The sequence below is a fragment of the Ruditapes philippinarum genome, unplaced genomic scaffold, assembly GCF_026571515.1.
Source record: "Ruditapes philippinarum isolate M1 unplaced genomic scaffold, ASM2657151v2 ctg25651_1_1_1_1, whole genome shotgun sequence".
Classification (NCBI taxonomy): Eukaryota; Metazoa; Mollusca; class Bivalvia; order Venerida; family Veneridae; genus Ruditapes; species Ruditapes philippinarum.
The window spans coordinates 1-26,885 of NW_026862222.1; the positions used below are offsets into that span (position 1 = coordinate 1).

General features: G+C 33.2%; 1 long non-coding RNA gene across 1 annotated transcript; it reads left to right on the plus strand.

Annotated features, from left to right (window-relative positions):
* The first annotated feature begins 1,735 nt into the window (after window positions 1-1,735).
* On the plus strand, window positions 1,736-12,440 carry LOC132718325 (uncharacterized). Its single transcript, XR_009624074.1, has 3 exons — window positions 1,736-1,797; window positions 10,815-10,934; window positions 11,979-12,440. It is a non-coding gene; the product is annotated as an uncharacterized LOC132718325 (long non-coding RNA).
* The last annotated feature ends 14,445 nt before the right edge of the window (window positions 12,441-26,885 follow it).

Genomic DNA, 26,885 nt, shown 5'->3' on the forward strand with positions numbered 1-26,885 from the left:
TCCAGGAACGATGGTTAGGCAACTACCCGCCTATATGACTGAAATACTGTTGGGAAAAGGAGTAAAAAGAAAAGAAAAAAAGTATCTTACATCTGTAAAAATATGATGGCTTTACGAAAACAAATTTAGAATACTTCAATCATTATCCAGTACGACCATGGCCTCTGTGAACGTTCACGGTTTATACAATAGGGTACCTTTATCAGATACCAAAGTTTATATTATTCTCTATAAAAGGTTCTTTGACAAAGTAATAAAATATATTTTAGCTGATAGAGAGACCATTGCTTTTTGTTAAATATGTAACCATTTAGAAACAGTTCGTCCCAAATACTTCATCCTAAACACTTCATCCTCAAGACATTTCACCCATCTTTTATGAAATCTGATCGAGACACTTTACTGCCTATTTGGGTTTTGTGTTTCACACAAAATGAAGGTGGAAAATGAAGGATGAAATCAATGGAGTTAAAAATATCATTCGTTATAACGGTAATATAACGGTTCACCCCACTAGCTGACAATTCGTTATAATAAACGAATAAACGAAGTAAAGTTTGGGGATTCGAACAAGACTAGTTCAAATTTTAGAGAAATTTCAGTTGTATTCTTGTAAGTTTATTTTGGATTTAAAAGATTCTACGCCTAATTGTATGGTTTATGGTGATTTAGGCATAATGTCATTTGTCTTGCAAGTGAAAGCACGACTTTTGTGTTTCTGGAGTTAAATTATTCATGGTAAAGAAATTAAGATATGTAAACTTCTATATAAAACAATGTTGTCTTTGTCCTCTATGTATATTGTTAATTCTAAATGGACAAAATTTGTGAAAGAAATGCTTACTTATCTTGGTATGTCAGAATATTTTCATCTACAGAATCAGAAAGTAGATAATATTTGTCACTTTAAAAGTATTGTGATGCTTAGACTACATGATCATTTTTTACAAGATTGGCACAGTACTTACTATTGATACATCTTCTAAGTGCTTAATTAGTGTATCGTTCATATAAAAATACAAGTTCATTGTTTTGAAAAATATCTAGATGTACTTCCATTTCACATAGGCAAATATTTATGTAAATTTAGAACAATAAATCACCTATTATCATTTGAAAAAGACAGACAATTGGCAATTGATAATTATAATAATATTGATAGGCTCTGTTCCTTATGTCCGTATCAAGCTAATATTGATGAATTTTTTAATGACATTAGACGTAAATCTCTTCTTCCCGGTTTTTACATTCATCCCAATATTTTAAACCTGACAAATTACTGAATAGGTGTGATAAAAAATCTTCTAAAACTATCTTTATTTTGTAAAAAAAACAACATTATGTTGAAATTTAGATAATTAATACTTTCCATTCTCCATTCCCATTTTTTACAATGTAAAATACATGTTAGTATTGCATTCAGTAGTTGAAATGAACAGTGTGATTTCCTTTTTTGTTTATTTAGCTAGTCATAATTATTTTCTTATATTGTGATTTTAGGTTGATTTTTGTGTTCGTTGCAGTGTTTATATAACCATGCAGTTGCATATTATATGCCTTGGTTAAAAAAAATGAAACGGAGTGTGAGGCCAACTTATTTAATTATCTCAAAAATATTGAAAAATTGACCTTTATAACTTTTCAAATGACAATCCCCCAATTTAGGTTAATATCGTTCATCTATATTATTTGACTTATCATTTTTACATCTTTGGGTTCATTTTCACAGAATACTCTTCAAGAAATTAATTCATACGAGATCAGTAGTCAATATCGACAAAAAAACTCCGTTTAATCGTAAGTGCGTCAAAAAACATTCCATATGATAGTAATAAATAAATTGCCTTACAATACTTCATTTGCTTTTTGGATGATAAGAAAGAATAAACAAATGCCAGGGTTCGTTACAAGGGATCCAATGACAGTGCATGAGGAATCCCTGAGATTTAATTCAGGGATTCCTCCAAAATGTCAGGGATTCCTCCTAAATGTCAGGGATTCCTCAGATCGAAATAGTAAAATATAAAGGCGAAGAATAACAAGGGAGTGAACAAATTCTTTTTTAAGACCACGTGGACACATGATATATTGCCTTGTTTCAGATGCAGAAAATGTAGTTTATATAAGCCCTCAGGAAATGTAATATTTGCTGTTTAAAGTGTTTCAAAGTGTTTACTAGATTATACATAATTAGACAAAAACCTGTTTTCTCGCTAGAGTTGATAATTATGAACCAGTTTCTGTGAATGAAGGTATAATGCAAGTGACTGGGCAATGGGACTTAGGGTTGGAACTTTTGAAGTTAAATAGGAACTGGGGAAACATTGAATGACAGACTATTCTCTCCCTTACCAGTTCCTCTCCCTGACGGTTCTCTCCCTAACCGTTTCCTCCCCTGACGGTTCTCTCCCAAATTTGAAATATGCAGACAGTTCTCCCCCAATTTTATTTTTATAAGTTATCATTTTAGTTTTGACTTAATCTAATAATATTTCTTAATGAAGATTATTAAAAGAATGTGTTTGATAGTAAATGCATTTTATGTTTTATGTTTATCAGCTGAAAAGTGTTTGTAAATTTAACACCTTTTTTCAGTATTTTAATCCTATCAACACCTTTATTGTGAGAGATATAGATCAATGGACAGTGATTGATATACACCTGTAATTATGTTAAGGTCTAGCTTGTGATGTTCATTTATTTGTTAAATAGTGAATAAGGTGGAAACAAATATGTTCTAGAAAATAAATATAAACAACTGGTATGCAAACAGTCACATTCCACATTTACTTTTTTACGAAATTGATTTAAAACATGTAGTCATTAACTTGAAACAATATATAATACAAAATAACTAATATAATACTTATTCATCAACACCTTTTCACAGCTATTTTAATCTAATCAACACCAAGGAATTACTATTTAAAACACTTCAATTATCACTGGCAGCAAACTTAATGCATACATGTGTGTATTGAACTTTTTTCATTATACAAAAGTTTAAAGCAATTAGAATTTATTAATCATTTTTTGCCTATAAATTTCATTTTTATTTATAATAATAATAATAATATCTTATGATTATCCTAATCAAGTAAATTATTCATTAATTATTTTCAATGACTAAACACATTAAAAAGTATACATTACATCTAATTAAAAAATCAGAATAATTAACTAAAATAATCATTGATCTATTATTATTATATGTTAAAAAAAAGTTTTTCTAATTCAATTTATATCAATTGATAATAAAGTTACAAATTTATTAAACATCTAAATACTTCAATTAAATATTTTTTTCTCTAATTTATATTAATATTTGATAATAAACTTACTGATTTATTGTTGCTGATGATGCTAACAAAATTGAAACTTGAATTAAACATTAGAATACTTCATTAAAGTATTTTTCTCTCTAATTTATTACAATTTATAATAAACCTACCGTACCCATTTATTTAACATCTAAACACTTCAATAAAATCTTTTTTTTCTAATTTATATCAATTCATGATAAACTTATCCATTTATTTATCATCTAAATACTTTAATAATAATGTAATTATAAAAATAAAAATGGGGAGGAACTGTCTTCTAATTTGCAAATATGCAAACAGTTCTCCCCCAAAATAGGGAGAGAACCGTCAGGGAGGAAACGTCAGGGGAGGAACTGGTAAGGGAGAGAATAGTCTGACTACCGGAAACATTTTGAAACAAGACACTTACTGGTCGGGGACCATCAACCGGACACTTTTGGAACATTTTTCTGTAGAGATTTCATAATTTTTAACCTAGAGTCCAAAAAATTTGACACAGTTCAGCTAGGTTCTTCTCCTAACTAAAAAACTAGTTTGTTTATTTCTGATTGTATTGACACTTATATCTGAGGCTCGACAAGGAGGGTATCAAAATTACCTAAATTGTCTACACTGCAGTACCATGTGTCCAGACAGATATGTACATGATGTGATTTAATTCAGATAAAAGCCTGGGTGTTTTGATTTTTGATTTGTAACATGATATACAATATGTCAGCAACAAATGCTGAAGTTTTTGATATTCTATTATTCACTCTGCAAATGATTATAGCTGGTATATGAGGTCAGGCATTGCTTTCTTGACCCCCGAATTTCAACGTTAACATTCTTGAAATAGACATTAAAATATTACCATTTATGGAGGTTGAAAAAAACTCATTTACTTAATTTTAAAAGAAACATGCACTTATTGTTGATAAAATAGTGACTGACAACCACTAAACAAAGAAAATACTAAATTAAGCATTTTTGGGGCCGTCCGGGTTTGGTGGTTGTCCGGTTTTGGTGGTCCCTAACCAGTACGAACTTTCAACAATAAATGCATGTTTCTTCTAAAATGAAGTAAATAATTTTATTTCAACCTCCTTAAAAGGTAATATTTTAATGTCTATTTCAAAAATGTTGACATTGAATGTTGGGGGTCAAGAAAGAATGTCTGACCTCATATACCAGCTATAATCATTTGCAGAGTAAACTATAGAATATCCAAAACTTCAGCATTTGTTGCTGAAATATTGTTTATCATGTTGAAAATCACAAATCAAAACACCCAAGCTTTTATCTGAATTTAATCATGTCATGTACATACCTGTCCGGACACATGGTACTGAAGTGTAGACAATTTAGGTAATTTTGATACCCTCCTTGTGAGCCTCAGATATAAGTGTCAATGCAATCAGAAATAAACAAACTAGTTTGTTAGTTAGGAGAAGAACCTAGCTGAACTGTGTCAAATTTTTAGGTCTCTATGTTAAAAATAATGAAATCTCTACAAAAAAATGTTCAAAAAGTGTCCGATTGATGGTCCCTGACCAATATACTGGGATCCTACATGTTTACCGGACAATCTGAGTTTACCAGACAAAAGCCATTCATGTTAAATAAGGCTTTATGTTTTTCCTCGATTCAAAAATCATCCGGTCTGAATCGTACACACACTTTCTATTTCAAAGTAAATAACAACAAAACCACTCTCAGGCAAATATTGTTGATTCAGTTCTTTTTTTACTAACATACCCTTTTGTTTACTCGTTATTCCATGACCTGGTCATGCGGGGGAATAATCTGTGCTGCGCATTCCCGAATATTGAGGCCCTTAATGGGTTATTTTAGATAGGTTTTACTTTTAATTCTTCTCAACGTTACCTCAGGGGACAATCGTAACATACTTTAATGATAAAATGTTATTTTCAGATTCGTTCAAACGATATCTCGTTGTTGTCATTTACAAAGAAATGCAAATTAAATTAAAATACATAAATAATATTATAAGGAAACGGGTAAAGCCCATGGGAGGGAACTCTACATGAAATGTACAAGAAAAAGACTTTATGGCTTTTGCAACATGCTACATGATGACCAAAGGGAAACTGTATGACAAAAAACAGAATTCCATTTGAATATCAAAATGTTTCATAAGTTTAAGGATCATGAAGAATGATTACATTAATTGAGTTAATAGTGTTAATTTCAATTACACCCCTATATTGGCCTCTTCGTAACAAGCATGGCTGCCGTTTTTATTTTAGTGACATACTGGTTTTTTCCAGTATCTTAACATTGACATTCAATAGTCGTAGTTTCCTTGCTAAATTTCAATTTAAGACTTCAAAAAAAATTGAAACACAATGTTCCATACATGTCCGGTAAATTGAGTTGTCTACACGATTTTTTTCCTCTTTTAATGCCCTAATTTAAAGACACATTTCTACTGTCAAATGTTTGATTTTATGTTTGATAAAGGAATGTTTACTTATATTAAGAACCCACATATATTTAAGTAAAATTTCATTCCTTTTTATTATTTTGAATAAAAGTTACAGCGAAAAAACATCATATTTTGTCCGGTAATATGTAGGATCCCAGTAGAGCAGAAGTCAGTGCGCGAGCATGCGCTTTGCCATATCTCCTTCAGTTACAGCTCACGTTTTATGAAGCGACACTAAGTGTACATGGCTTTTACAACTAAAATATCAGACAAGCACATTACAACAATACACATAAACTACACATAGTTGTTTTCCATATTAATATTTTGCATTTGAAACTGATAGTCAAACAAATATCTCAATTTTCTTACCGATTTAATGTATTGTTTACATGTGATGACAGCAACGCTGTGTGTTAGATAACTTTCGGTTCAGAAAATTCATTTGTTTACCATCAAAACTCATATGTTTACCACAGGAACCATATATAGATAGAAAGTAAATTATTCAAAGGTAAAGAAAAAATTGTCCGTTTCTGAAAAATAAATCAAATAAATAAATACAAAGTCTTTTTAAAAGGTCCCTTCTTTGAGTTCATTTAAATGGGGAATAATTTGGTGGAATTTTAGACAGGGAAACAGGGAGTTATCATTCATGGCTAGGGAATATGGCCGACTGAAATCATGCAAGCAAGTTTGTAAGTGCAAGACAACTCGCCCCCCAGATAATTCACCCCCCAAAAAACCAAGACAACTCACCCCTCAAGACAGTTCACCCCCCAAAAAAGATAAGACAATTCACCCCTTGTGTTTTGTTGTTTAAAAAAACTCAAAAAGTCAGTATATTTATTTACTTATTTATAATTAATTTATTATGTCAGATTTATTCACAAAATATAACTATATTACAGCACATATACATGATGCATACAAGAAAAAAAAAATCTCTATAAAAGGTGTTGAAAAGAAGAAGAAAATAAGCAAGTCAAGATTCAAAATTTGATTTATATTTATATGTTATTTTATATAATTTTATGCAATTAAATCAAATAGCACATAGTTTATATTAATGGTTGGAAATGCCCATAATGTATACACTTTTCATAAACATATTACCTATCATTTATTTAATAGTCTTGATATTTTTATTGTATATATGTAATGCAAACATGTACAACTGTCTACAGGAATAATTTAATTATATTATCTTAAAGTGCTGAAAAACAAATTGTTTAATTTCTACATCCACTCTTGCATCAGAAGCACATAACACCTTGTTGTATAATCAATTAAGGATGAAAAAAGTGTTAAAGGGATTAAAGACAGGGATAAAGGACTATTAAAAGTATACAAACATCCACTCCAAATGTCATATTGACATTGAGCATGTCTTGAATAGCTTCTCAAAAAATCTATTTGTAGATGATATGTAATAAGCATCCAATTGATGAGTTGTTTGAATATTGAATGGGTTACTTTAATTATCAATTCTACCAGGTACGTATATTGATAGACGTAATTTACATAATTAAGCTTTTCAATTTCACTTGTAAAATTATTATTAGAAATTCATCAGAACTTCAAAGATTTAAGATAATTATCATATCTATCCATCTATCTAGATAACACTCACTTAACACCTAATTAGAGCAAATGATTATCACATGTTAATATCTTTGATATGCCATCTTATAATAACACCAATAGCACTTAAAATCAAAGCACAGAAGGCGCTGAATTTGTTTGGGTCTCAGAATGTAAGAAAGGTGCAGGTTGTGAGATTATATGTATAGTGCCACCAATGCTTTCCAATTTTTTTAATGATTTTTAATTGTAGTAAATTGGCTATAAGACTAATTGCAACACTGATATTCAATCCAATGTTTATTTGACTTTAACAATTTGAAAAAAAATGAGTTACCTTTACTGGGATTTGAACTCCAGACCTCTCGCTTTCTAAGCGAGCCCGAAAACCCTTCAGCCACGGTGAATTTATATGTGAACGGGCTGAAGAAAACCATATTATTCTAAATTAGGGCTTGTAACGACTTTAACTGTTGTTTAACACAGATATAAATAATCCTGGAGCTTACTATAAGCATTTATATTTATAAAGAATCAAAGGGCTGCAAGTTCTGTGGTATTTTCTGATCTTTGCAATCTAAATCGTACTGTATATCTGTATGCATTTTCCTGTATAGGTTTATTTTATGTATTATAATTCATTTTGCAAGGCACCAGAGTTTGATACATACGGAATTCTGCATAACTAGAGTTGCATCAAAAAAACATTTATGTTCATTTTTTACGACAGCCACACTTTATCCTTGCATATCATGGCTACTTCCTTAATAAAAACACTTAAAAAAGAATTTAACAAAAAAAAAAAGTTTCCTCGACTGGGATTCGAACTCGAGACCTCTCACTCACTAAGCCAGCGCGTTACCACTTTACCACGGAGAAGTTATACACAGAAAGTTTGAATAATATCAAGTTATTCTAAATTTAGAACTTCCATTGCATTTCAGGTTTGTAATCCTTATTAATTTCGAGGTATTTTGTTCAGGGTAAACCTGTTGTTTAAAATTGAAGTAAATATTTTAGCGAAAATCCTCTCGCCCAAACAGTCCGACATGTAGAATCTATATATTCCACTACTCGGTTTGTGTAGTATTCGGTAATAAATAGTATTTTCATTGATAACATCATATTCATCCGCGTAATTTGTGATTGTGCATTTATTGACAATTCTATAAGCCAACGCTATTGTTTAACTTTAAATGCGTTGTAATTTGTTGGATACTTGTAACAAAATAAAATATTTCTTTCTTTTAAATCGCTAGTTTTAAGCTGTTTTGAGAACTACTTGTTGTTAGGTTTGTTGTAAACTTCTGTGTCAGAGATTGAATGTCCGCTTTGTATTTAGTTATTTTCGATCAGAAAATACAATAAAACAATATTAGAAATCTTCGACCATTCGGGAATTACTTTGCTTGAAAATTGATGCGCCTGTCTTTGACCATCTTTACGCAGTGATCTCCCCTGAATTTTTCGGCTTTAGTGTACATACAAAAGGGAAGTAACCGCTTCAAAAAAGTGGACTACTTTCGGCATTTGCAATTAACAACATTAGACTCTGAAATTTCGCTACCATTATTTGTTTGGTCTGACGACCCAAACAAATAAAAATTATTTAAGACAGATTTATGGTGAATTTGTAATTTTTACTGCTTGTATGATTATAAAATAATATGTAAAAATATCAAGGTATAGTAACAAATATTATCTTTAAGTAATAAAGTATAATAATTACTTTAAATATGACTAAATATTTTATAAATATCAATTAAGTAATGAAACACAACAAATTTGTTTATTGCATAGATCTTCTAATTTTAAGATGAATTTCATCAAAATTAGATTTAAGGAAATGGGGGGTAAATTGTCATTTTTCCAATAATGCGGAGTGAACTGTCTGGTGGGTGAATTGTCTGGAGAAATGGCTGAGGATGAATTGTCTGGGGGATGAGCTGTCTGTAAGCCAAACATATTCCCAGATAGCTAGCGGTTTCACTAATAGAGCCCATATATCTAGTGTGAGATCTAATAATTTAGGCCTCCATTATTCCAGGTTAAGTTCTGGATATGATAACTTTTGTCGATAATTTGTGTATTAACTTTCATGTCATTTAAAAAGAAATGCTTGATTATGATCACTTTAAAAAAATAAGTGATTTCAGTTTACTGTACACTTTTTGCATTTAAAAGGAAATATCCCATAGATTGTTGTATATTAAATATTTTGTTAATTTTTTACTAAAGTTAAAATATCAAGAAATTTTTACCTTGTAGGTAAAAGCAGTTTTTGATCAATAAATAAAGAGTGCTTAGGCCAAGGAAATGGTCTTGGCAAGGAGATGGCCAATATTGATTTTTGGTTCAAGGAGTCAAAGTCAAGGTTGAACTGACCTTGTAGGCAAAAAATGGATTCAGATCAATAACTTAAGAATGCCAAGGTCTATGAATTTCAAACTTCATGTGGAAGTAGATGACCCTTATTGATTTTTTGGTCAAAGGGGTCAGAGGTCAAGGTCATATAAGCATTGTTGATAAAAGCCGCTTCAGATCTATATATTGACAACCAATGGGCCCTTGGCCCTCAAACTGCATAGGTGCATTGGTCTTGGCCAGTAAATGACCCCTATTGATTTAGGGTCAAGGGGTTAAAGGTCAATGTCAGTCACATTGACTATGTAGGTTATAAGGGTTTCTGATCAATGACTTGACAACCCATGGGCTCTTGCCCATAAACTGCATAAGTGCATTAGTCTTGACCAGTAGATTACCCCTATTGACTTTTGGGTCAAAGGTCAAGGTCACATTGACTTTGTAGTTAAAAACTGTTTCTGATCCTTAACTTGACAACCCATGGGCTTTTGGCCCTCAAACTGCATAGGTGAATTTGTCCTAGCCAGTAGATAAATAAGATAACCGTACTGATTTAAAGGTCCAAGTCACATTGACCATGTAAGTTTAAACAATTTGTGACCAATAACTCAACACCTCAAGTTGCATTGGTTGATGTTTTTTTATTTAACTAAAAATTCACATTTCGAGGTCTAAAATAATATTACAAATTGGATTTAATTAAGGAGGCCTATATGATTCATAAAATTTATGCATATATTATTTGGTAAGGTTTGTGATAACTTTGTCATTAAATTGCTACACACAACCTTTATGGTCACAATGACCTAGTCATGACCAGTTGATAACCCTTATTGATGTTTTGGTCACTAGGAATAGGTCAAAAGTCAATCACAATAACTTGGCCACATGACTAATTGGTTGCCGATAGGGGGCATACATGTTTATCAAACAAATTCTTGTTATTGGTGAGTTATGAAGTTATCAAGGTAGACTGTTGTTTTTAAAGATACATTGTGTAATTTCTTAAAAACAGCATACCCTTTGGCTTGAACATCAGTTTGAAATTTTTTTGAATGAAATTCAGTAGGAATTATCCTTCATGTTCCTTAACATACTTTCTTTAATCATTTTAGATTGCTGAACAATATGGCTACCTGCAATGATAAATATAGATATGAGAATGAGACAATATCTCCTCAGCTGCTTGGTCAATTTCAATAGGATAAAACACATAGTGAAAACCATACCGTCAGGTGAGTGAATATTGCCCGTCATGGCACTCTTTGTTCTATTTCTCTATGTTTTTTTTGCTATTTGTATTTATGCTATATATGAATGTATTTTTGTGCTTCTTGACGGGTGAGCAACTGAGCATATAGTTGCAGTTTTGGGTTAATGGGTTATATAACAATAAAGAGAACAAAAGAGAACAATAAGTTCTTTCCCTGATCAAAAGGTGTATGGGCTAGTAGCCTTTAAGAAAAAAAAAGATAACAGCTCCTAAACCTTAAAGGCTTCTATCAATTTTTGGATCCTGTTTGTGATGACACTAATTTTAAGAAATAAAATCTTCTTTTTGGATATTTTAGCTTGTTTTTGAAGACAAAGTTGAGCAATATGCTGACTTGCTTTTGATCTTGTCATGCATGAACTTAAATGTACTACCTTGTAGCCCATTATTACATTTTTAAAGTCATCAACATGAAACTTGAAATACTTGCTTATCATGACAAGGTCCATTTGTTAGACAAGGGGTATAATATGAAAGCAATATTATTAGACTTAAAGCTGCATGCCTCCAGATGAGCTAAAATATTTCAATATAATCAAACTTGAGAAGAATGTACTAAGATTTTGGGAAAAGTAAAAATATTCAAGATTCAAGTGATAATTTACATGTTATGTACGATTAATGACCGATTTTTCAATATTTATAACTATATTTCTACTGTGTTACTAACACAGTAAGGCTATTTTTGCATATTTTGTCCTCTTTTTCAAAATTTACGTGGGTTTTAAGTGCCACTGTTAATGTGTAAATTGCTTCCTTTTGGTTATTTCATTAAATAAAGCGTTTAAACACATTTTCAAAATTTTCATGAAAATTAGCATGAATCTGGAGGCGTGCTGCTTTAAGCCCCCTTTTTAACTAAAAATGTTTGTTAAAATTGGTAATTGATAGTTGTGGCATTAATAGATGAGCTAATACACTGCATTTCTTGCTCTTATTTACATCTTGTTTTATTTGAAAGTATATATGTAGGTAATGATATTGAAGTTATTTTCCTCTTTTGCAGACAAATTTGCTGCTGGTTGGCGTGTTGTCCATCAACTGATAAAAGATCATATTGAAGAAGTCACAAATTGCCTCTCATGAAAGTGGGATATTTGGACACTGTTACATGCAATTGTACTCTGTGAAGCAATGAAGAATTTATGACTGGATAACTTAATGAATGTATCATATCTCTATCTCTTGGTTAGGGTATCATACTTTGTGGATATTGTATCATTCAGTTTTATCATATAACAATCAGGCTTTTCATAAAACTGTAAAGCATGATTATATAGGAATGTGTGTGAGATGAAAATGATTCAGTATAGAAAGGAAAAAGTTGATATATTTATTAAAACCACTTGTTTGTGACACGGACAGTTACACATTTAAGTTAGAGATTTCTACTGTTTACTGATCTGAAAATCAGAATGGATCATCATATGATTAATATCCGTCCATCTCAACCACAACCATTTACTATCTTCACTCACAAGATAAGTAACAAAGTTCATCATTCAACCCATAGATACATACCATCGCTATATTGAATATTAAGCTAATGAGACTTGTTGGTTTTTTTTTCAAAAAAACCCAACACACATCCATTGAGGACAAAGCCAGTGATGCCAAGCGCGAGGTGAACAGGGCACAGCAGCTACACCTTTGTCAACAGTGTTTTCACAAGTTCCTATTATGGTGGTTAACCCAATGCAACGTGAAAAGACAAGTGATGCTCCTGCAGTTTTATCATCTCAGACAGAACAAGCTACAGTTTCTGCATCAACTAGTACTGTGAGCAGCAATGATCCAGTCAGCATTCCAGCACAAGTATTTCCACAGAATTCTGGTGCTGTTCTGGGAAATTTTTCATCCGCAGACATAACTTCTGGAACATTCTTGTCAAACCCTTTTGTTCAGTCAGGCCAGTTTCAAAATAATGTAATACTAGCTCCTGTAGTACATAATGGTGTCTTACAAGGCAGTGTGTTTGTAGGAAATTTTACCCAGAATTCCAGTGTTCCTGGAAGCATACCACATATTGTTCCTCAACAGCTAAGTCTTCCAAGTGTGGCAAATATTTCAAAAGGACCAAAAGTGACGAAAAAGTTTCCAGTTATGACAAACATTTCCAGAAGTCGAATTCTACTTCCAAAAGAAGATATATTTAAAGAAGACTATATGCAAACAAATGCAATTAAGAAAAATGGCATATGTAAGAAGAAAAATCCCCCAACATCAAAGTCTGCTACAAATATAAAAGAAGGATCCCCTTTACAAACTACAACAATAAAAACAGAACACTCTACCCAACCTTTCAAATTTGTGATTGAGCCTGATCCATTGTTTGATGAAAAACTTAAAGGTGCAGAATTAAAGAAACTTCCTGTTTTAACAGATGAAACTGTTCCAAAGTCTTACCATGTTTCAATGGTGACGAACCTTTCAACAAGTGGCAAAGCAGCATCTATAAGCCACAGTTCGTTTGTTACTACTTCACCATCTTTTAGTAATGCTCCATCTACTAGCCAACTTTCATTATGTAGCCAAGGTCAGCATACAAGCCTGAAACAAGGTGATAATAATCCTCAAAGGGTTGAAGAGATTTCTGATGATCTATCAAACAGCACATTTCTTCCAGTTATCGAGAACTGCTATAGCATGAGAAAACTGAGTTTGAGACAGATGATGGAGTTGTTGGAAAAAGGGCAAAATATAATGTCTTATTTTCAACCTGGTACCAAAGATTACCATCGTGCACTAAAGCTTTGTGAAGCAGTTGTGAAATATAGTATAACAAGTATGAGTTCAGAAATACCAATAGAGTTTTACAAAAGTCTTATTTGCAAACATATTTCATTAATGGATGCAGTGGTTTTGAAATTATCAATAAAACACAGTAGTTCTTCAAAATCTGTTCATCAAAGAGAACCATGGGACAAAAATAAAGATGCAGAGATAGATCTGCCGAAGACTATGTGGAATAAACTTAAATTTCCAATAACCAACTGTCGTGTAACAAATACAATTAAAAAAGCAGTTAAAGATTTTCAACTGCAGAAGACAGAGCCTACAAAACCTATAGAAAAAGAGACTGTATTTGTAATGAATGTGTCTAAAAAACTTAAGCAAAAAGGAAATGAATCGAAAAACCAGTTTTCTGGACATGAACAAATAGAAGCAGAATTGACAAAGGAAGAGACCTCGGAACATAAACAAACAGAAGCTGAGTTAATGAGAAACAAGTTGTCAGGGTATAAACCAGAACCTGAATTGATTATTATCAACTCATCAGAATTATTTCAAGAAGAAGCAGATTTGAAAGGAATTCAGTCATTACAATCCAAAGAAAAACAAACTGAATTGATAAGTACAGAGTCTTCAGATGATATAGAAAAAGAAGCCGAGATGATTAGGAAGGCATTTACATTACCAATCAAAATAAATGCATCTGACAGTGCCTGCTCATCCCAGAAAACAGATGCAAGCACAACTGGAAAGTCAGTTTTTGAAGTACTATCATCAAATGATGATGTTATTGAAATACTTGATGATTCTGATGTCAAGAATGGTAACAGTTTAGATATCAGTATTCCTAGTAGCTTTAACCTCCGCAGATGGAAATGGATTTTGCTGGCTGGTATTGAAAAGTATCGAGATGACCAGTCATGTCATTGCTACTTATGTGGGTTAACATTTTCTAGTATACCAAATGTATGGCAGCATGTTTTGAAGGAACATGTCAAGAGTACTGCAGCGATTGAAGCATTACCTGGTTTTCCCTGTACACACTGTGATGGTATATATAGGACATTTCAGAGTGTTCTAAAACATGAGATCACTCTTCATCTAAGTGATTATCCTTGCTTCTTCTGTGGGAAGAAAACTGAAGACAGATGGGATATGCTGAATCATGTTGCAACTTTGCACAGTGCCCTGTACAACTGTGAGACTTGTGGAGGCCAATTTTTTGGGATAGAAATAGAAGAACATCGCAAGTTGCTGAAACACAATAAATATGGGAGACTGAAACAAATAAATATTTGCCTTTTTTGCAACGAAACATTCAGACAAAAGTATGAGCTTATTAATCATTTAAATAGCTTACATATAGATAGACTAGAAGAAATTTCTTGTGGCATTTTATGCTCTTCCTGTAGACATCCATTCTTGGATGAGAATGCTTTGTCTTACCATAAATGCGCTCAATCAGCATCATATAGTGTCAAAAGATTGGTGAGTAAAACTAGTTTGAAAAAATTAGCTCTTGAATTTTTGATCAATAGTGAGGCTTCAAATGCTAATGAACGTAATAAGAAACTTGATGGCTGTAAGAGAACATCTACTGTCTGTGAAGTTAGATTGTGTATGAGTTTATTGGTATGTGACAGTGGCAAAGAAAGTAGGGAAGTGGTTATCAATAATAAGCAGTACAGGTATCCTCTTCAGGATCTATATGAATATTGTGGGTTTGGAAAAAGCTTTCCAAAGGAATTTAAAGTATGGTCAATGGATGAGTTGGTAAAGCTAATGATCATGGATTTTCCGGATATCAAGGTGGATTGGAGTACAAAAGACCTGCATGATTTGCTTCTTGCTTTAAGTCGATCTCGTAAATTTGTCAAAATGTTGCAGAACCAAAAACTAAAAGCTTTGCCGTGGAATGGAAGGATTGAAGCTTGTGTTAAGATATTTATAGACAAAGTTAAACATTCATTTTACAAGCTAAAAGGCATTTCTGCCATGTCAACACTATTGATCTCCCTACAAAAAAGTCTAGATCATTTTAAGAGAAAACGTGCCAGAGTGGTAAGCAAACTATGTGATTTGGATTTAAAAGAAGTCACACAACAAACTTATGAGAGCAAACCAGATGCCATGGGAAGTCCTGCCACAAATGAGAAAAATGGGAAAACAGTACAAACTGAAACAAGTACCACATCAAAATCATGCCACAAGAATAAGCCAGATGCTATTGGTGAAAAAGAAAGCATTAGTTCAGAACATTTGGTAGGCAAGAACTTAAATCTTGATCAGTGGGAATCTTCGTGCCAATTAGATAGATCCAAAAAAGTTACACTTGAACTTGCAAAAATGCTAAAGGGAAATACAAGTAAAAAAATTGTGAAGGGCCATAAGCAGGAATCATCTAAAACTGTTAAAGAATTGATTGGAGAGCTGAAAGGATTGGAAGAAGCTAACATAATTTTACATGAGGCTGATCAAAACGATGTAGCCCTGGAAAATGGCAAGACAAAAGAAAATAATCAGAATGAGTATAGGAGATCATTAAGAAAGAGAAAATCTCAAGTGAAGTACACGTTTACTGATATTTTGGATGAATCAGGGGATGAAACTCTAGCAATCGTTTATATGATGACTGGGTCTCTATGCAGAGTCTCTCTCTCAGGTTGATGACAATCGTGATGAAGTGATGGGATTTAATATGGTAAGCACAGGTATCTCTCTCAAAGCGGAGGAGAGCCTAGTATGAAAATTTCAATCTTGATTTATCTAACTGATTAGTAAATCTGTGAAAGGCATTGGTAGTCATTCTGATGAAGGTACTGGTGATCATTCTGGTGAAAGAATTGGAAGCCTTTCAGTGAAAGATGTTGATAAATCCTCTAACATATTCTTGTAAAGTACTTTTTCATTATGAAGAAGGTGCTTATTCAATATTCTTGTATATGTCTCTGGACTCTAGTACGTAAGTGGAACAAAAGACACCACGTAATTTGAATCCACTGGAATGCGCCAGTTGCGAAGTAGACATAATCTTGATATTAACTTTGCCAATTCTTCTGGACAGTCATTTACTTCTAAAAAATGTGAAATCAGCAACTTACATTGCCAAACAAAAAAGTCCTCGGTAAAGGAGATAACTAGACAAGAAACTACTCAGGATTCTATTCCATTGAAAGTGGTCAAAGTAGTGAATTCTCCAGACAGTTTACCATGCTGTTTAAAGAATATTTCTAGACCAAATAAATCTATCAAGTGCTCCTTTGTAAGAATAGAGAAAATAAAGCAATCAAAATGTCTCAGTTTAGAGAGATCTGAAGTAAGTCACAATTTCAAACAGGAAATGGTGTGAAAAAAAGACTGTTCCATAGAGAAGTGTTAGAGGAGGACCTTGAGAAAACATTTCCTATAGGTAAACTCAAGACATATCGTCATGAAACAGTGTAAGATAAGAAGGAAATTACAGTATCATTTGATAAAATGAAGTGGACTGCTGAAAAGACAAGAGGTGCAAAATGATAAGGGATACAGATTCTTTAAAGTTTGGTGTGGGCAATTTGATATTCTTAGGTAAATTCAGAAGTTAATATGAAATACTCAGAGGCTTCCCACATGTATGGGAAGGTAATCAGGATGAAGTACAGTAGGGGCAATGTGACATGTGAGGACTCTACAGAGGCTTTTGATCCTAGAAGCAATGTATAAAAACCCAGAGAGTTTAAACATGGAAGTCTTATCAATGACAGTATTACCATTTGACAAGGAGTTAAAAGAATATATTTTCACGAAAGCAGAAAAGTTAATTGACCACTTCAGTGAAGAAATTCCTTCTGCGCGGGTCAAAGAGAAAGGGTTCAGTATTGAATATTATCATATCGCTATTACCCAAGATTCAAACTTAGTCTGTGGGAAAAATAGCTTTTTAGACCAAGAAAAACGCACGCATTATTTTTTGGAGAAGGGACTTCCATTCGTGGAGTGAGAGTGCAACAAATTATTAGATGAGGCTTATTATGTGATTAACTGAAGCAGCACAATCAGAAAAAAAATAATACAGGTAGTTTTTATGAATGGGAAAGATTATGGTTGTTTTGTTTTAGAGTGATGGTTTGATTTATTATCTCATAATGCCTGTGGGTAATGTTTCTTTGCGGGCATTGTACTTTCCTGAGTTATATGTTAACCCCACCGAAATTAATTTTTTGCCCCAGTATTATATAGTTGTGGCAGACTAGCATACTTAAGCGATGAGCTAGGCATTCTCATCTGTAGTGAAAAGTTGATTCAATATCTTAATTTTTTAGCTGGCTGTACTTTAGAATACTAAACAGAGTAATGTTAGACAAAAATAATGGACAGGACATGAATAGTGCAATGCCAAAACAAAATGAAAGACAGTATTCAATAAACTTTTCATCCCTCACAAGTTTCTCATAAAGATATCACTCTAATCCCCTTGCCGATAGCGATTTTACAACGGAAGAAAATGCGGAGGAAAAACCAAGAACTAGTTGTTGGAGAACCAATTCATCATTTAAAATTTCAAGAAGGAAATATAGACGATATCACTGTAATATTTAAAGGCAATTAAAATCTCGGCCTGCCCTTCAAGTTAGATAATAAAAACACAGTGACTAAATCGGGCATATCAAAACATAAGTTGATAGCTATGGCCCAAAGTAAACAGTCTCAGTTAGGTGTGCAGTAGACATCCTTGTTCTACGCTGGCAAGCCTCCATGGTTGGTTGCCTCTAACTCTTTGTTATTTCACACAACCAGTCTCGTATTTAAACAATAAGCTCATAGTATGTTCACCACATACTGTGAATTATAAAATCATATATAACGCGATAGTTTGTACTTCTTGCATTCTATGCTCGCTCACTATACTTTCTACATCGTTCTATCTAGCTCGAAGCAGAACACAGCATGATCTCTCACAAGCAAAAGGAGAGAACATATCAAAATGTATCATGCACTGAAAAAAGTATTAGTTTCTCAAGACAAAAAAGGTTCCCCTTCTCTGATACAATGGCACTGGCCACAAAATTCAATTAGGTACTCAGTCATCTATGGATTTTTACTCTATCCTCAAATTCAAACATTATTGTCACACCCCAGATTGGGATACTCCAAACACACAACAAGATTTCTTCATCATTCACTCATTTTACATGTAGTCCGCCAATTAAAGATGGTGAACTAGTTTCATGATTAGTAAATTGTCTACTTCAACAGATGACAATTGTTGGGCCATAATCTTCGATTAATGGCTCCCCATAATTGGGATTTACCTGTCAAAGAATAAATACTGAATGAGCAGCAAACAGAGGTAGAACACTCAAACCTCACAGGAAAAAAACAGCAATTTCGCCCTCATTGACAATCCAAATTTCACTAGTCAGCGTGTTACACGTTACCTTGGTTTGATAGGTGGATCAATCTCAACAACAGATTGGGGTACAACCAGACACAGGGATTGATCTGCAACCAAACACCTATGATACAACCACTATCATGATAAATACCAACCAAACAAGCCTCATGCTACTAAGCCTCCACACAGATCACATATCGATCGCCCAGATATCACCAATTTATATGACTACATGCTCAACACAAATGGATTCACCTCCAATTCACAAGGTGTAAGTGCCAGCGAAATGCAGGAATTGATGCAGCAACCCCACAATTGTTCCGCCCCCTTCGGAACCCCCCAAAACAGACAGACAAACGCCCGCAATGCAACATGCTCAACAAACACAGATGACTGCAGTCATCCTATCACAGGTTTGTACAACAAACATCAAATGACCACAACAACCACAAGATCACTGATAATCGAATCAAATCCTACATGATTTGATACAGCAACCAAGTAGATGAGTACAGACAACCACAAATAGTACAACAACACAAATGATACCAACAACCACAGATGAACACAACCACACAAATGGGGCTACAACAACCACAGGTAATACAAAACCACAAATGATACAACAACCACAGGTAATACAACAACCACAAATGATACAACAACCAAAGATGGTTACAACAACCACATGTAGTACAGACCAGACCACAGCTAACACACTGCCGCAGGGCCGAGTATTAGGATAACAAAAAAAACATTCTATTTTGGGGTAGCCAAAAAAAACACGTATACAAAATACATATCAAACTGACAGCCCTTGCAGGTTGGCAAACCATCCAAATATAAAGATAACAACATTTCTCAAACTAACCCAAATCCAAGTAAATTCCACAGTTTCAAGAGATGAAGCAACAAGTGTTTGGGGCCTAAAACTAAGGCATTCATCATTTGAGACAACAAAAAAGAGTGAAACTAAAGTCCCAAATACTTCATGCCATGAACAGTCATCAAAGTTAGAATGTGTAAAAATAAAACAAGAGGTTGACACTTTGATAAAGTTATCTATAATTAGACAACAAATGTTAGCAGACGCAGAGGTTGATTGTGGTCGATTTGAAGTGCAGAGTCCAGTATGTGCCAACTTGTGATAATTCAATCGGGGTCAAGAAATTCAGGGAAAAAAAAACAACTGCAATGTTGGAACATATTGGTCCTGGGCCTGCGCGACACGTGTCATGTACACATGCTGCGGTCCCCAGGATGCGTTTCTGTTACATTATAATTCATGGATCAACAAGACTCCACTGGGCTGCTCAAGGGACAGCTTATCTATGATGCTGTGTCACGAACGGGGTCAAAACATATCCGAGCTCATGTGCTTAATGCAGGTTAGGCAACAGCTCCAGTGTAGTTTCTTGGAAAATTATGTAGGTTGAAGTATCTGATGATAGGCATGGTGTACAATACAGCAAATACTTCAATCACAAGAGTGAGAATTTAAAGGTTATTTATTTTTAACAGGTGTGCCAAGCAACGCGCATATGCTATGTTATATTTTCAAAATTTTTCGTGTTTTTCTATAAATATAGCTGTGACCCATAAAAGAAAAGTTTATATACATGGCCCCTAAATTTCATCGTTATTGTACAATATGAAGCAACCTCAAAGTCCAATATGGTATTCAACTTAGAAATTGCCCTCAGAATACTTAGAGTGCAACATTTTATTGTCTAAATACTTGGTTCAGCTGCAGGAACAGAGGATTTTATATGTGGTTTCTATAAGTATATTTAGAGAGCAAATACACGCTAACATACAAACTAATAGTCGTAATACTGTATTTAACTAACGTGATAGAATTTTCTCTACATATTAGTCTGTTTTGCCTTATACAAAATTTTATTAAATCATTCATGTCCCATGTAACAGAATCTCTGTTTTGAAGTTTAAGGACTAATTTTTGAACTTCAAAATGATTTAATGTGTTTAACTAGTTGAATGTAACTCCAACTTACGTGTATATTTTGACCTGCAAATAACTTAGAAATGGTATTATGACAATCTGCTATTTAAAGAGTGTATATTTCTTGTGCGGAAAAATCAAATTACATGGTTTTGTCTATATCAGTAGAATAGAGTGAAATACATTAATACAAAGGTACCACGTATTGTGTTACCTTGACGGCTTATTTTGTTTAAACAAGTTACACATAGTCATATGATAAAATGTTAGCTTTTTGAGGCTTTTGTTTGCTCCGATCTACATATAAACATTACTTTACTAGGTGATATTGACATTCAATAAAAATTGAGGTTGTTGTTCTGTTTTTATGAATCCTACCCATAATTTAAATGAATCTTCTCTCCAACTTGGTTTTTCTTTTATGATCTCACTCCTCAACAATTGGCTTCATCATTTAACCCATTGCTTCATGAGTGTTGCTGAAGCCACTTTGTTTGTCCGTGATACTGTGCAGACTCAAATGTCTCAACGGTCACCCTTTGTATGTGTCAAGTATCAGACAATTTTGTGCATCATACTTCTTGTAACCAAGTTCTCCAGTTACAAGTATACTCTCTTAAGGTATGTTCAAACTTTCTTCCAATACATTGGGCAACTCGATACTATTGCTATATTTGTCTTATTCTCTCAAGGGCAAATGTTGCAAAAATTCATTAGCTCAAAATGTGCAAAGACTTAAAGGGTCAAAGCGATCTGCCTTCTAAAGGGTCTATCAAATCTCTGAACTAAATATTCTAATTGTCCACACTTTTTGAACTTCTACAACATTATCAAGTGAAGACTCAGCTCTGTCATAGCTTTTACGAGACCAATTTTGTAGACTACACTCACTAGATTAATCTGCAAATAACTGACCATGAATCTCTTAACAAATGAATATTTGCCTTCGCAAACATAATGGAAAAATCTAATAAAAATTTTTACATGTATAATCACAAAATCGTAACAATCCCTTTTTAGGCTCGACTATTCGAAGAATATGAGAGCTCGATGTCGTAGATCCGACCCTGGCGTCGGCGTCGCGTTCGCCGTTTCTGGGGGACATCTCACAAATTTGCGTGGGTCTCAAAAGTTTAATTTTAGTCAAAAGCGTCAAATTATTCGTGCAATCGTGATTATCTTGATTATTTTCTATATATTTGATACACTCTTACTCAATAACTAATATTTTGATATTCAAAAAAAGTATTAGTGAACAATGGTGACCTACAGATTGACAAGTTGGATAAACCTCTGCTCCTACAAATTGATTGAACAGATATTAATGCCCCTTTGATTTAACTTAGAAATTTTGGTTAAAGTTTTTTGTAAAGTCAAATATCTCAATTATTGCTTGAGATATTCAATTGAAACTTACAATACTTTTTATAGTAACAAGGTACATCAGATTGACAAGTTGGATAACTCTGCCTACAATATTGACAGAATTATGCCCCTTTTTAACTTAGAAATTGGGGTTAAACCGTTTTTGTAAAGTCAAATATCTCAATTATTGTTTGAGATATTCAAATTGAAACTTACAATACTTATTTATAGTAGCAAGGTACATCAGATTGACAAGTTGGATAACTCTGCCTACAATATTGACAGAATTATGCCCCTTTGGAACTTAGAAATTTTGGTTAAAGTTTTTTTATAAAGTCAAATATCTCAATTATTGCTTGAGATATTCAATTGAAATTTAAAATACTTTTTTATAGTAACAATGTACAGCTGAGTTTGCAAAATTGCATAACTCTGCCTGCAATATTTGCAGAATTATTTGCCCCTTTGAAAGTTAGAAATTTTGGTTAAAGGTTAAAGGTCTTCAAAGATATTTACTTGAAACTTTACACATGCACTTAGGGTCATAATTGGAGGGTCATAATTGTATGTCACTGACCAAGTTCCATAACTCTATCTTGCATTAAGGCTGATTCATATTCCCTTTTCTACTTCAAGTCTCTTGGTTATTGTTTACATGCAAGTTTTACATATCTCAATAACTATTAAAGATATTTATTTAAAACTTCACATATGCATTTATGGTCATAATTGTAGGTCACTGACAGAGATCCATAATTCTATCTTGCATTTAGGCTGATTTTTCTCCCCTTTTTCAACTTAGAAATTCATGGTAAAGTTTTGCTTGTAAGCTGTTATCTCAATAACTACTGAAGGGTTTGTGCCTTTTTTGGGACAATTTTATGCATTCATAATAATAAAGCAGTGATTTACTTGATAAAACATCTTAATAACAAGCCTTTGTACCTTTTCTGTCAAATTTATGTATTCATAGGTAATTAGTATTATTATACTCAATAAAACACCCTTGTGACATTACCTTCCGAATAGTCAAGCCAATACTGTATAATTAGACTATCTCTAAGGCCTATAACATGAATTTATTAAAAAAAATTAGCCCTTTTGTGAACTTAAAAAATTTAACATTATCAAGGCTCTTTTACTATCAAGCACTTAGAATAGCCGAGCGTGCTGTCCTACCGACAGCTCTTGTTTATATCCGTCATTAAATTATATAAATATGTAAAAAATTATATATTTCAGAGCTGATATGTGTAAACCATGCCTTCAGACTATAAGTGACCGTTACTTTTACCAGCATCTTCAAACTGGGCCTCCATTTACATACAATATATTGCTTTGCAGACCGTATGAGATTAAAACATGATTGACAACAATAATGACCAAAGGTGAATTGATGGAAATTGTGCTAACATCAGTGTTGAAAAAAACCTTTCTGCTCAATCAGGCTATTTGCAAAAGGGTAATGGTACGGAAGAGGAGGATAAATGAAGAGACTTCACAAAAAGTCTTCAGCTACATTGAAGCCAATTTAAAGGACATTAAACAGAACCAAGTCTGTGACATCAATAAAGAATGAACATTCATACCATTTTTGTATTGTGTAAATATGAAACTTGTTTAGTAAAATGTGATTTGTTAAAGAAGTCCATAGAAACTTTATTTGTAGTGCATTAGATTAGGTTTTAATATAAGAAAAAGTTTTTTTCCAACCTTTGAAATATTAATCTGTTGAAATCCATATTATACAAAGTTTCATTACATTATAAATCTATGAAAACTTACTGAATGTTTAAGGGTATCCTCTGACAAGTTAATTTTTTTCCTTTTGATTGATGATTGTTTCTATAATAAATTAATGAATGAAACAAAAATAACTTTTTAGCTCGACTATTCGATAAGAATAAGTAGAGCTATTGCAGTCACCCGAGCGTCGGCGTCGGCGTAACCACTTATGTTAAAGTTTTTGTAATAGTTCAAATATTTTCAAAGTCCATAAGACATATGGCTTTGAAACTTTGCACACTTGTTCACCATCATGACCCCAACCTGTAGACAGGAGGAGGTAACTCTATCAAGCATTTTGACAGAATTATGCCCCTTTTTCGACTTAGAATTTATGTTAAAGTTTTTGTAATAGTTCAAATATTTTCAAAGTCCATTGACATATGGCTTTGAAACTTTACACACTTGTTCACCATCATGACCCCAACCTGTAAACAGGAGGAGGTAACTCTATCAAGCATTTTGACAGAATTATGCCCCTTTTTCGACTTAGAATTTACGTTAAAGTTTTTGTAATAGTTCAAATATTTTCAAAGTCCATTGACATATGGCTTTGAAACTTTGCACACTTGTTCACCATCATGACCCCAACCTTTAAACAGGAGGAGGTAACTCTATCAAGCATTTTGACAGAATTATGCCCCTTTTTCAACTTAGAATTTACGTTAAAGTTTTTGTAATAGTTTAAATATTTTCAAAGTCCATTGACATATGGCTTTGAAACTTTACACACTTGTTCACCATCATGACCCCAACCTGTAAACAGGAGGAGGTAACTCTATCAAGCATTTTGACAGAATTATGCCCCTTTTTCGACTTAGAATTTACGTTAAAGTTTTTTGTAATAGTTCAAATATTTTCAAAGTCCATTGACATATGGCTTTGAAACTTTGCACACTTGTTCACCATCATGACCCCAACCTTTAAACAGGAGAGGTAACTCTATCAAGCATTTTGACAGAATTATGCCCCTTTTTCGACTTAGAATTTACGTTAAAGTTTTTGTAATAGTTCAAATATTTTCAAAGTCCATTGACATATGGCTTTGAAACTTTACACACTTGTTCACCATCATGACCCCAACCTGGAAACAGGAGGAGGTAACTCTACCAAGCATTTTAACAGAATTATGCCCCTTTTTCGACTTAGAATTTACGTTAAAGTTTTTGTAATAGTTCAAATATTTTCAAAGTCCATTGACATATGGCTTTGAAACTTTGCACACTTGTTCACCATCATGACCCCAACCTGGAAACAGAAGGAGGTAACTCTATCAAGCATTTTGACAGAATTATACCCCTTTTTCGACTTAGAATTTACGTTAAAGTTTTTGTAATAGTTCAAATATTTTCAAAGTCCATTGACATATGGCTTTGAAACTTTGCACACTTGTTCACCATCATGACCCCAATCTGTAAACAGGAGGAGGTAACTCTATCAAGCATTTTGACAGAATTATGCCCCTTTTTCGACTTAGAATTTATGTTAAAGTTTTTGTAATAGTTCAAATATTTTCAAAGTCCATTGACATATGGCTTTGAAACTTTGCACACTTTTTATGTATTAGTTTTTATGTATACATGTATATGCGAGATGTATAAGTATGCAAGAAAAATATTTAGTAATATTAAAGGTTCCATTTGAAATTTTATGATATTGTTGGCAGCTCATTTGATAAAATATTTGATACTCAAAGTTTGTCTATTATCTAAATATTTGTTGAGGAAATAGCAATTTTTATGCCTCCATGCATATAGTTATTGAACCGTTTGTCTGTCTGTCTGTTCTGTCTGTTCATATGTACAAAGTTAGCCTATTCTCAATTTCATTAAAATCAGATCGTCGTTTTCACTCTGTTACTCTTTGCTACATAGCAAAGGGTAGTCGAGCGACAGTTAGGATATGATTTTACTGAGATTGGCCTAATTCTGTTAAAAAAATATATTATACATATTGGATTTAAGTTCTGCCTGTACCAATGGCTCCGTAATTTAAACACTTACTTATCAATACAACATGATCTTGGCAAGTTACATTACTATGGATTCCATTTTTTCCAAGTTATTGCCGTTTTCAGCACTTTGAAAATAGATACGGTTAACCTAAACTGGCATGTTGATATACTGATGTCTTCATAGCACTGATCAACACACTGATCAATCAACAATGCAAAGCACATGATATTGTCAAGTTATCTAAATGTGCCATTCATTTTTTCCAGTCATTTCCCTTTTTAACACTTTGAAAATAGATACGGTTAACCTAAACTGGCAAGTTGATATACTGATGTCTTCATAGCACTGATCAACACACTGATCAATCAACAATGCAAAGCACATGATATTGTCAAGTTATCTAAATGTGCAATTCATTTTTATACGCCCGTTTGAAAAACGGGACGTATTATGGGAACGCCCCTGGCGGGCGGTCGGGCGGGCGGGCGGCGTCCAATTTTGTCCGGAGCATATCTCCTACATGTATGGAGGGATTTTAATGAAACTTCATATAAATGTTCACCACTATGAGGAGCAGTGTCGCGCACATGAACCAGGTCTCTAGGTCAAAGGTCAAGGTCACACTTAGAGCTCATTGAAAAATGCTTGTCCGGAGCAAAACTTCCACATGTATAGAGGGATTTCAATATTACTTGGCACAAATGTTCACCATTGTGAGGCGGAGTGTCGCGTGCAATT